Source organism: Geotrypetes seraphini, chromosome 4 (genome assembly GCF_902459505.1).
Source record: "Geotrypetes seraphini chromosome 4, aGeoSer1.1, whole genome shotgun sequence".
NCBI classification, from domain to species: Eukaryota; Metazoa; Chordata; class Amphibia; order Gymnophiona; family Dermophiidae; genus Geotrypetes; species Geotrypetes seraphini.
In genome coordinates, this window is record NC_047087.1 from 30,698,739 (window position 1) to 30,709,624 (window position 10,886).

A 10,886-nucleotide genomic window follows, 5' to 3' on the forward strand; every position below is an offset into this window, starting at 1 on the left:
CCTTTTATGGAAGGGAAGGATAGTTTAAAAATTTGGGAGGATCTGGAGGAAGTAGGGGTTGGGGAGTTCCAGGATAGAGGGATAACGGCAGGAAGGATGCCATGTAGGATCTTGTAGGCCAGACACGCACATTTGAAGTGGATCCTGGGGATTACTGGGAGCTAATGGAGCTTAGACAGGAGTGGTGAGACACGATCAAATTTGCTTTTCGCGAAAACAAGCTTAGCTGCGGTGTTCTGAATCCGCTGAAGTCTGTGGAGGCTTTTCTTGGTTAGGCTGAGGTAGATAGAATTGCAGTAATCCAATCTGGAGAGGATGATGGATTGTACTAGGACTGCGAAGTGTTTTTGGTGAAAATAGGGTCTGACTTTCCTTAGCATGTGAAGGCTGAAGAAGCATTTCTTCACCAGGGATTGGAGATGTTCGTTGAAGGATAGAGAAGAGTCTAAGGTGACACCCAGAACTTTGCTTGAGAACTCGAGCTGTAATGGGGGGCCGGAGGACAATGGGATGGAGGAAGGTAGATGGTCTAATATTGGGCCGAGCCAAAGGAGTTTTGTTTTGGACTCGTTTAGTTTCATATGCATTGTGAATGCCCATTATTATTATTATTATTAGGGGGTTTTTTTATATACCGCCTATCAAGGTTATCTAAGCGGTTTTACAATCAGGTACTCAAGCATTTTCCCTATCTGTCCCGGTGGGCTCACAATCTAGCTAACATACCTGGGGCTATGGAGGACTGAGTGACTTGCCCAGGGTCACAAGGAGCAGCGCGGGGTTTGAACCCACAACCCCAGGGTGCTGAGGCTGTAGCTTCAACCATTGCGCCACAGTAGAGGCATCAGCGATACAACCGAGAGGTTAGGACAACATGAGCAGAGAAGATCATTTAGCCCTGACTCAGTTAATAACGGCAGGTCATTTAGGGGTCCTTTTACTAAGGCGTGCTAGCCGTTTTAGCGCGTGCTAAACGCTAACATATCCATAGACTCTAATGGACAAGTTAGCGTTTAGCGCTCGCTAAAACAGCTAGCGTGCCTTAATAAAAGGACCCCTTAGTTATTTTAAAAGCAGATAAAGGTGGAGCTATTGTGGTGCAATCCCAGATTCATAGACAATTGAATGATAGAACATCTTATGTGAAGCTGGCAAGAGATAATTTGAGGTAGATTAAAGAAGAAGCAAAATCATTAGTTACTCCAGCTTTGCAATCAGGCATGCTGACAGTTAAGTTAGAAAGGTTTTTGATCCAAAAACTCCTAATGTTTATTTCATGCCTGAAGTACACACGAGTATTGAAAATCCACTGTGACATCTGATAGTATCCACCAGGAGTTCTATTATTGGTTTGCTTTTTTTTTTTTTTTGCAACTAGAAACACAAAAAAATCAATCATTTATGTATGATTCTTTGCATCTATTACAAATTTTGGAGGATATGACAGATATAACAGAGTCAGTTTGGTTGGCCACACTAGATGTGGTTTCTCTGCTTGCAAGAATCCCCTAAGAAGGTACTTTGGACGTTATTATTAACTCTCTGAATAAAAGGGAACCTAGAAGTAGGATATCCATCCCATTTTTGAGTGAACTGTCAAAACTCGTGATTAAATTATTTTTGGTTTGCAGGAGAATTTTACCAACAGATGCAAGGTGTAGCAATGTAGATCGCCTTAGCCCCATCTGTTGCAACATTTTTATGGATAGACTTGGGTTTTGTGTATCCTTCTGTGAAATTGTATTCAGTAATCCTATGGAAAGGTTCAGAACAATCTCTTGTAGAATTTGGTGAATGGTTGAATATGGGGGATCCTCAGATACCTTTTGTAATTACAATGCTGGGAAATTTGAGTTTTTGGATTTAACAATAATGAAATATGTATCCAGGATGTTGACAATGCTTTTTTTTTTTTTTTTCCATAAACATTAGAAAACACCCTGTTGAAATGTCATGGTTTTCATAAGTTCTCTTTGAAGTATAATTTACCAGCTGGTCAATTTTTGCAATTGAGGAGGATATGGTCAAATTTGGAATTGTTTGAAATTGAAGCGATAGCTCTACAACATTGCCTCATAGAAAGATGATATCCTGATAAAGCTGTATGGAAGGCCTACTTGAGAGTGAAGTTTGCCCAGAGCCAGCTCCTACTTCAAGAAAGAACAAAATATATGTATGAAAAATTGATATGTGCTTTGCCTTATACAGAAAAGGATTCACAATGAAAACATTGACATTTGTTACAACTTTTTCCTTTGGACTTTGCAGTTCTGCTGATACAAGCATATCAAAGGAGTAAAAATATAGGAGAATTAGTGGCAAAATGTAGATATGCATACATACACACGGCAATGTGATACATGCCAATAGAGAAACAGCACGATTATGGGCACAGAATTGAGAGTAATTAAGAGTACCGGGAAAAGATTAAGTGATCAAAGCAAAGACAACCAAAAATTGTAAGAACAAAAATGTTGTGTACATGATTGAATGCCCTTGTAGGTTGATATACAAAGGACGGAGCAGCAGAGATATACGTATCCGCCTCAATGAGCACAAGTTTAGAATTAACATCCAGACTTTACAAGCTCCGTTAGTTCAACATTGGCAACAGCTAAATCATCAAATTAATGACATCAAATGGAGAGTGATAGATCAGGTAATTGAAGGGTGGTTGGGTGGTAATTATGAAAGCATTTTAATTTTAAAGAACAGCAGTGGATATTTATGTTAAACACAGTAACTCCGGCAGGCTTGAATCTCAAAATAGACTGGATAACATTATTGTAGACTAGTGTTTAAGCCCGTTATATTAATGGGTGTTAGAGTAGATGTATTTCTGTCTTTCTTTTTTTCTGTCTTTCTCCCTGCCCCATCTATCTTTTTTTTCTTTCTTTCTCTCTCGATCCCTGACCCGTCTTTCTTTCTTTTTCTCTCTCTCCCAGTGTCTTTCTTTCTTTCTTTCTCTCTCTCTCCCTGCCCAGACCCTCACTGAAGCCGCCTTCCAGCTGTGCCAGCTAAGAGATCCCTTGACCTTTCCTCAATCCAGCTGTGGCTTTCACTTTCCAGTGGCTATCCCATGTCTCTCTTCTCCTCACCAACCCAGGCCCCAACTCCCAATCAGGCATTTTTTTCCTTCCCCACCCAAATATCAGTAGCAGAGGCAGCAATCCTGACTTGCCAACCCTCCATTCCTTACCCAAAGCAGCAGTGGCAGCGCTGTAAACAGGCTGTACGCGGCCAGCCCCGACAGGGCCTTTCTTCTACTGCATCTGAAGTGATGCGGCAGAGGAAAGGCCCTGAATGGCTTGCCGCGAACAGCCTGTTTACAGCGCTGCCACTGCTGCTTTGGGTAAGGAATGGGGGGTTGGCGGGTCAGGACTGCTGCCACTGTGCTGATGCTTATCTAGTCGGCGGTTCCTCCCTGCTCGGCAGCTTCCCTGCTCAGCGGCTTCCTCTACGGTTTTCCCCCCGTGGTGTTTGCCACTTCAAACTCCATGCCTCCGCATGCGTATTAGATGGAGCCAGAAAACCGCCGCACACAAAACGCCACAGGCTCATTCTACTTCGCATGCGGGGCCATGGAGCTATGGATCATGGAGGCAGGGATTACGGAGGTAGGAGAGCGTATGCGCACTTAGGGTTTTATTATTATTGATTACAGCGAGTTGTTTTTTGAATGAGATTTTTCTGAATGAGAACAGTTAAAGATTTGATGATGGAACTCCTGTGACTTCACGAAGAAAAAAAATGCCACTGCCATCTTGATAAGGAAAGGAGGGATTCAAGATGGAAGGGCATGAAATGAAGAGGTAAATGTGAGCTGAGAATTGTTGAGATTGCATATTAATATTATCAATGGATATTTTAAAACTGAATTTTGTATGCTGGATTTTGATGAAGATGAGGTTTTGTTTTATTTTTCCTTGCATCTGTTTTGCAATAGGGCAGGGGTGTCCAATGTCGGTCCTCGAGGGCCGCAGTCCAGTCGGGTTTTCAGGATTTCCCCAATGAATATGCATGGGATCTATGTGCATGCACTGCTTTCAATGCATATTCATTGGGGAAATCCTGAAAATCCGACTGGACTGCGGCCCTCGAGGACCGACATTGGACACCCCTGCAATAGGGGATATCCTTCATACAGCCATAAGGCGAAACATATTGGACAGAGTCCCCGACCAACAAGTTGCAGCAGTAAGCACTTAAGTGTTGAGTTTGAACACTATTATGAAAGTTATCGAAAAGAAAAAAAAAAGAGGATTAAATAAAATTTGAAATAATTATTAGTTAAATTTCTATGGCATGATAAAACTCTGAGAATAAGTTTGAAGAAGCTGTAGTAAGGATAAAGGAATAGGTTTCCAGGTTTCTAGCATTCATACTCAGATAAAGTTCTAGGTGGATAACTACAGACCAATCATTGTTATCGCCTGCATGGTTTAAATATACCATTGTGGTCTGTGCCCTTCACTACATCAAAGACCATTCAAAGGAAAATAATATATTTTAGGCTACTAAGATTGCTTTTCAAGAGCTGGAAAAAGGAGTTGTTATAAAATGGAATAACGCAACTTAGCCTCTCTTTTACTAAGGTGTGTATACCGATTAACGCGTGCTAATCGATTTAGTGCGTGCTAAATACTAACGTGTGCATGATAGTCTATGGACGCGTTAACGTTTAACGCACCGTAGTAAAAGAGGAGGTTGGTCTCCCATATGGGAGAACCCTGCCTATAAAATTCAGGGGGAAACTGTTAATTGGCATATATGGAAAAATACTGGAATATATAAACATGATTGGATGCCTTTTCATTCCTTAATGGAGAAATATGGGTTACCAAAAAATCAACATTATAGATGTAAATACATACAATTAATCTATTGTATTAAATCGACACATCAACAAGATAAATTAAAATACATGCAACCTGTTTGTATGGCTTAAGGTTTTAAAGTGCAACAAGGAAAAGGAATGGTGTCTCAATCGTATAAACGTTTAAAATGGATTAATTATAGTTTCCAAAGAGGTTTACAAAGTACATGAGAGTATGACTTAGACATAAAAATAGATGATACACAGTGGAATTGGATTTGGTTGGCAACATTCAAGTCTCCATGCGGCATCTGTGATGCAATCTCATTTTTTTCTTAATGCATAAAGCATTAAGGACGCCTTTAAAAAATGTCAAAAATAAATGATAATCTGAGAGCTATTGTTGGACTTGTAAGTCTGAGATTGGAACTTTAGAACATATGATATGCAAATGCCCATTTATGCAATCTGTTTGGGGTAAGATTTGGATAACTATATCTGACCTTCTTGATATAACGGAACCCTTATCTTATCAAGCCCCCTTCCTCCTCTCCCCCACCCACCCCCGTTTTACAAAACTGTGGAGCTAAGCTAATGTCACCGGCTGGTATTATTTATTGAATGATGGTGTGGGTAAAATGGGAGGGGGAACAGAGGTTGAGGGGAATATATGAGGTGTTATCAAGGGTCTGTAGAATAAGGATTGACAATTTTATAAGAGGAGGTAAGAAAGGGTTAATAGACAGAGCTTGTAAGAAAGAAAAATGATTAGGGAGGTTGCTAAGGTGATGGGGTGGAGCAGTCACGTGATTGGTTGGATGTTGTGGCACTCTGGAGGAAAAGGGAACAGTAGAGTAGTCTCTTCAGGAAAAGATTATCCCTCCCTCCCTCCCATTTGTGCTGGTGTTATGTTTTGTGTCAGTGTTGTGGGGTGGGGTGGGGGGTGTACATGTTATATGTCGACTTGGGTGGGTTTGGTGGAGCTTATGGGCTTGGGGGGAGGTGGTCGCAGCTTTGGGTGGGGCGGAAAATGGGGTTTGGCCCAGTTGGATCTGGGAGATGAGCAGTAAATAAATTAATAAATGTAACACTCGTATGCGATACCGCTGCGAGGGGAAGCATGGCCTTGCGTCACCGTGTGTCATGTTTGGGGGGAGGGGAGGGGAAGCATGGCCTTGCGTCATCGTGGACCATGTTTGGGGGAATATTATAAATTTAAAGACTTAACGGGAGCTAGTTTCGACACCGAATAGCTCCCTGGGGGTGTGTGAAATATGCATTGGGGGTTTGTTGTTTTTTGGACACAGATTGTATTGTAAATGAAGATAATATTCAGATAGATAATAAAGCTGCAGCCAAATATTTATTCCAATAAAACTGAGTTGTGTGATTATTGATTGATGGTGATTAGCTTTCAGTTGCAGGTGACGGGAATGCGAATGCTAATGTTATGATTACTATTAAAATAATACTTTCTAACTGAAAATAGTTTTCAAAATTAGATTATAATAATTGGTGGAATATGTTATGCTTATATGTAAAGTATTAAAAAATTTTAGCTGTAAAATCTGGCAGTGTGGGCAAGTTAGAAGAAATTTGGAAACCTTTATGTCATTTTGTGAACTTAGACTAACCCCCTGTTTTACTAAGGTACGATATGCATTTTAGTGCACGTTTAGCATGCACTAAATATATGTGTGTGCCAGCCGCTAACACGTCCTTAGACTAACATGCATGCATTAGCGTTTAGCGCGCACTGGGAGAGAAGCCTAAGATTCTGGTTGGTCCATCTGTGGAACATGCCTTAGGCACCTAGTCCAATTAGGGCCTTAGACCCCTCCCCGGTGCATCCTAGGATGCACTGAGAAGGAGAAGGCCTGCCATTTTGTGAAGTCAGGCCTGCTGGCAGAAGGGAGTGGGCATCCCTCTTGTCAGTCATCAAAGGTATGAGGATATTTAGTGGGTAGTAATAGGGGGATCTTGGGAGGGTGGGGATGATGGGCCAGCGGCAGGAGGGAGTAGGCATCCCTCTTGCTGAGGGGTATCTTGGTGGTGGCAAGAGGAATTGGGCTCTCCTCAAGCCACGGACATTTCGGGCGGTCTTCAGGGGTTTTGGCAGGAGAGAACGGGTATCTCTCCTGCCGGCCAACCTTGTCGGGGGAGATGGGTTTCCTGCCACATCCGCGGCTGCTAAACTGATCGCCACAGGGAGATTCCCTTGCAGCGATCATCTCAGCGGCAACGCGATTCTCTAAACAGCGCCTTTGACATGGACGCCGGTTAGAGAATTGGGGTGGTTAGGTGTGGTTGTGATTCTATATAGAACGCCCATGTGCGATTCTCATAAGCTGCTTAGATGGCTGCTGTGACTGGGCATTCTATACAGAATTCAATCCTAAATGCTAAGATGCCCATCTGATGGTTCTCAAGTAGCACCTTTTAATTGATCAAGAAGCAACAGTTTGAACAGGACAAGGGGGGAAAAATGGTTTGAATTAATCAAAGGTATATAACAAGGCTGAATACTCCTACACACCTATTTAAGTATAGTCTTCCAGTGTGAAGAATGCAGACTGAGAGTCAATACTTCTTCAAAGCATTTTGCTTTGTTACCGATGGTCCTTTGCAGTGATGACAGTATTGTATCCCAATATGCATCCTTCACATATGCAGACTATTTGAATAAAATGTGACACCTAATTGGCTAGATCTCAACACTCCTGAGGAAGTTTTTAATAGCTGAAACACAGATCTGTGTAGTGTCGGGATCTACAGACTTACCCCCTCTTTTACAAAGTTGCGCTCACCGATTAGCGCACACTAATGGATTTAACGTGCGCTAAAAGCTAACGTGTGCATGTTAGTCTATGGACGTATTAGCGTTTAGCGTACGCTAATCGGTAAGTGCACCTTAGGCCCTCTTTTACAAAGGTATGCTAAGCATTTTAGCCCGTGTTTAGCGCATGCTAAATCAATGCGTGCGCTAACCGCTAACGCATTCATAGGATAACATGTATGCATTACCGTTTGTCACGTGATTAGCGCGTGATAATATTTACCACACGCTATAAAGCATAGCACACCTTAGTAAAAGAGGGGGTTAGATTTTGGTTGGATATAATTATTTATTTGGCATACCACATAAGTCTGGGCCTATTAATCTACTAGTTTATTGTTGTCAATGATTTTAAGCTGTATTAAATTTTTAAATTTGAATAAAATTGGTCTTTCCCTACTATCTTTTGCTTGACACTTTTTTTTAACTTGTAGAGGAGTGTTTGCTCCCTTTTCCTATATCAAGATCAATGGATATGGTCTCAAAATGGCTTAAGAAGACAAAGATCCTGACAACAGGTAAAATCAATTATGTCATACTTGATGGAGAAGCAATAGAAACTTCAACTTACTTAGGTGAATCAATAATGAAAGGACACAAAGTAAAAAATAATAATAATAAAAAATCAACAATATGTCATTCTTGGCATAATAGCTATGAAGAAAGTTGGGTAATGAAGAATTAAGATGAGAAGAAAATTGATGCCTTTGAATTATGGTGCTTGTAAAGAATACTGAATATACCATGGATTGCTCAAAAAAGAAATCAGTCTGTACTGGAGGAGATCAAACCTAAGCTTTCCTTGAAAGCTCAAATGACAAGACCTTTCTCCTTCGTGCTTTGGATATATCACGTGAAGAGAAACATTTTTAGAGAAAGACTTCATGCTTTGCAAGGTTGAAGGTCAATGCAAAAGACAAAGACTGGTAATGTGATAGACCGATACAGAAACAGCAGTCCCCTATCACTGATTAACTTCCTGACTGAAGAACAAATTCAGCCCAGGAGAGCTATCCACAGGGCCACCACGAACTGGTATCAACTCGACTGCATGCTCTGTCAAGTGGTACAAAATGTAAAATACTAGCCTCTTTGCTGCCTATGGGGTCCGTTTATTAAGGAGCGCTAAAGATTAGCCTGTGCTAAATGCTAAGGCACCCAGAATGAATGTCTTAGCACAGGGGTGGCCACACTTTTTTGGCTTGTGAGCTATTTTTAAAATGACCAAGTCAAAATGATCTACCAACAATAAAATTTAAAGAAACCACAAAGCACACTGTACGCAGAGAAAATGTTAATTATCATTTATATTTGGGTTTTTTTTCAGAGGCCAAGGCAGATGATTTTATGCAATGTCACCTCAGTAACAACTATACGAAAATAGACAAATATACCCCTCCCTTTTTACTAAACCGTGATAGCGGTTTTTAGCGCAGGGAGCTGCGCTGAATGCCCCACGCTGCTCTCAGTGCTCATAGGCTCCTTGCGCTAAAATCTGCTACTGCAGTTTAGTAAAAGGGGGCCATAGTGCAAAATATAGACAGCAGAAATAAATTCTCAAAACAGACACATTTTGATCACTAAATTGAAAATAAAATAACTTTTCCTACCTTTGTTGTCTGGTGATTTCATGAGTCTCTGGTTGCACTTTCTTCTTCTGACTGTGTATCCAATATTTCTTCCCTTCTTTCTGCCTCCTGCATGCTTCATCTCCTCCAGACCTCATTCCATTCCCCAAACAACATCTCTGTCCTTCCATGAGTCCAACTTTTTCTTCCTCTCTCCCTGCCTGCCCCCTGCCACCCGACACACTCCATTCCCTCCCCCAACTTTTTCTTCCTCTCTCCCTGCCCCCTCTCCTTTTTTTCTCCCTGCCACCTTTCTTTCTTTGTTCTTTCTCTCTGTCTGTCTGCCTTTCTTTCTTTTACTCTGTCTTTCTTTCTGTCTCCCTGCCCCCTTTCTTTCTTTCTCTCTGTCTTTCTTTCTGTCTCCCTGCCCCCTTTCTTTCTTTCTGTCTCCATGTCTGTCTTAATGTCTCCCTGTTCTGCCTCTCTGTCTTTCTGTCTCCCTGTCTCCCTTTTCTTTCTCTCTGTCTGTCCTTTCTTTATCCCCAAGCCACCGTCGGGGTTATCATCTGGGAACAGGCCCGCAAGCCACTGCCGCCATCTGGAAACAGGTCCCCAAGCCACCATTTTCACCGAGTTCTCCCTGTTCCCCGATGCCACAATAGGCCAGTAGCGACTGCAGAAGCGCCGGGCCCACCAGCCTTCCCCCCGACGTCAGTTCTGACTTCGGAAAGGAGGTTCCAGGCTAGCCAGGCAGCGATTGGCTTGCCCGGAACTTCCTCTACGATGTCAGAATTGACATGGGGGGTGGAGGGAAGGCTGGTGTGCTATACGCTAACGTGTGCATGTTAGTCTATGGACGCATTAGCGGTTAGCGCACACATATATTTAGTGTATGCTAAACGAGTGCTAAAACGCATAGCGCACCTTAGTAAAACAGGGGGTTAGTAAAGGGTAAGACTTACTAGTGTCTACCAAATTAGCATGTGCTAATGTCATTAAAGTGGGTCATTAGAAAATAGGATCATGTGACAAGTAAATGCAAGCTACATCTTAAGGTGTAAATACATAATTAGTATATAGGAAAAAGGTACTTCATAGCAAATGGCTTTCACCATGCAATAACGTTAGCATCATATTTTAGTATATTAGCTCCACAGTGTCTTATATCAAACATTAATATCAATTCAGTTGGGTACTTAAAAGGAAGGAAACATAGATTATGCAAATGATTTATGTATGCCTTTGAAATAACATGGAGCACTTATAGAAATAAACTAACCACATGGCTTTAGAGGTTTATGTTGCTTCATGTTTGTTGTTCATTAATGTCTGGCTGCATTATTTATTAAGTAATGTGAAAAAATCAAATAAAACAAATTGCTGTCTTTTATGGATAACGGTTAATTATTCATAAGCAGAACAAAATCTTGCAGCAATATGGCAAATCTTGCACGCCACTTGCATGCAAGCTTGCTAGTGGTACCTACAAATACATTGAGTGGTTTCATAACATTCTGTTAGTGTTAGTGTTCCCACCCCCACCCACCCCCATATAGATGAAGAAAAGTATCAGCAAGTAGGCCACATGGAGCAATGGAACACTAAAAGGAATGTGGTTGACTACTACAAATTATACTGTAGATTGGAAGGCAAAAACTGCAAAAGT

At 41.5% G+C, this 10,886-nt stretch overlaps 1 long non-coding RNA gene across 1 annotated transcript in view; it reads left to right on the forward strand.

The window, feature by feature from the left end:
- The window catches only part of LOC117359638, a 52,347-nt gene extending 43,413 nt beyond the window's left edge, over positions 1 to 8,934 (forward strand). Inside the window, exon 3 of the long non-coding RNA XR_004539284.1 lies at positions 8,087 to 8,934. This is a non-coding gene — a long non-coding RNA (uncharacterized LOC117359638). The remainder of the gene's footprint in view (positions 1 to 8,086) is intronic.
- Positions 8,935 to 10,886: the final 1,952 nt, after the last annotated feature.